This window comes from Megascapheus bottae, unplaced genomic scaffold, assembly GCF_031878675.1.
Source record: "Megascapheus bottae isolate mThoBot1 unplaced genomic scaffold, mThoBot2.hap1 HAP1_SCAFFOLD_40, whole genome shotgun sequence".
Taxonomy (NCBI): domain Eukaryota; kingdom Metazoa; phylum Chordata; class Mammalia; order Rodentia; family Geomyidae; genus Megascapheus; species Megascapheus bottae.
In genome coordinates, this window is record NW_028327715.1 from 2,524,495 (window position 1) to 2,526,259 (window position 1,765).

Sequence of the window (1,765 nt, forward strand, 5' to 3'; positions counted from 1 at the left end):
CTACATCCTATTACCTCCAAAGAAAATAATTAAATCACTACTGCTTTGTAAAACTTAAGAGAACTTTAATCTCCCTGAGAGAGTCCACATGAAGTATCTAAGTGACAAATGTAGGAATGATGGTTCCCTCAAGAAGAAAATCACTCCCCCCTTCCCTCCTCCCCCTTCTTCTCCTCTTCCTGCCACTTTCTCCCCCTACTCTTTTTCTTTTGTGTCTTCATCCTTTATGTCTTCCCTTTGTCCAATTGTCTTTCTCTTGCATTGTAATGGGGATTGGACCCAAGAACTTGCCCATGCTAGACACTTAAATGACTTGCTACACATATCCTATCTCAAACCAAAGACAGAGGAATAGTCTGTCCCGCTTCAGTGAGGAAAATGCTCTGAAGTCTAGACACTGGCCGTCTCCCTTCCCAGCCCTTCCAGTCCCTGTGACCACCCCAGCCAAGATGGCCTCTAGAGTGCAAGATGCTGAAATGTGTCACATTTTCTATGACATGGAAGTTTAAAAATTCTCCACACCAGAATAAAGCAAGAAAAGGAAGAAGGTTGTCCTTTTTTGTCTCATTGCAGACAAAACTTACATCATTGTTGAAGAAGGCAAAGTAATTTTGGATGGAGATGTTGGTGTTACCATAACTGATCCTTTCAAGCATTTTGGGGGAGTGCTTCTTGAAACAGGTTGTCACTATGCTTTGTATGATGCAAGCTTTGAAACCACAAATTCTAGAAGAGTTGATATTTTTGTGGGAGTAAAAAAAGTCAAATGATCTGTGTGAACTCCATGCCATTACAAAGAAGCTTCAAGGCATAAAGCACGAATGTCAAGCAAATGGGCTGGAAGACCTCAACATGCTTGTATTGCTGAAAAGCTAGGTGGGACATTAATTGTGCCTTCTGAAGGGTGCCCTGTTTAGGCCATCATTCAGTGCCACAAATTAAAGCTTCCATGTTTAATGTTATCCTCTTGCTACCTAAGTAAAGCAAATTTACCTAGGACAGGGTTTTACTGGGGGGAAGGTGTCTTGTCATCTTCTAGAGTAAACTAAGATATATAAATATGTGGGGAAAATACCCATAAATATATCTAGAGTCTAAAGTTAAAAACAAAATCTTGGTGCAGGAGTGCGGGAGTTGGATGGCAGGAGGTGAGGTTCCTGGTTTCAGAGAAGATGACAGAGGAACTGGATTTCATAGGGCAAGACTCAGTGAGGAGGTGGTCCTAACTCTTGCAGAGCTCATGGAAAGGCTGGAGCAGGCCTGGAGGATGCAAACTTTGCTCCTGAACTTCTGGAAAGCAAGTGTGAAATTGTAGAATGCGTCACAGAACAGCTGGATCACATGGAAGAAAATCTCAAAAGAGCCAAAAAGGGAGATCTGAAAGTTAGTATACGTCAAATGGAGATGGAGAGAATCCGTTATGTCCTTAGCAGCTGCTTGCAGTATTGACTCACAATGATAGAGAAGTTTTTCCCTCACATTCTAGAGAAGGAGAAGACAGGATCCTGAAGGGGAACCTTGCAGCCTTTCTCCAGAGGAATTTCCCTTCACCAAAGAGCACATGGCTCACAAGGACACTTATCTTAAAAATGTCACCTTAAAGCACATGCCTCCCAACTTACAGAAGGTGGACCTCTAGAGGGTAGTTACCAAACTAGATCCAGACTCATATGTGTTTCTAAGAGTAAAAGAACAGCAATAAAATAGTTTGGTAGAACCCGAATCAGATGAGCAGATGGATTGGATGAGGATTCCCAACACTTGA

General features: G+C 42.2%; 1 pseudogene; it reads left to right on the plus strand.

Moving 5' to 3' along the window:
* The first annotated feature begins 1,157 nt into the window (after positions 1 to 1,157).
* LOC150039335 (DNA replication complex GINS protein SLD5 pseudogene) lies at positions 1,158 to 1,765 on the plus strand (annotated as a pseudogene).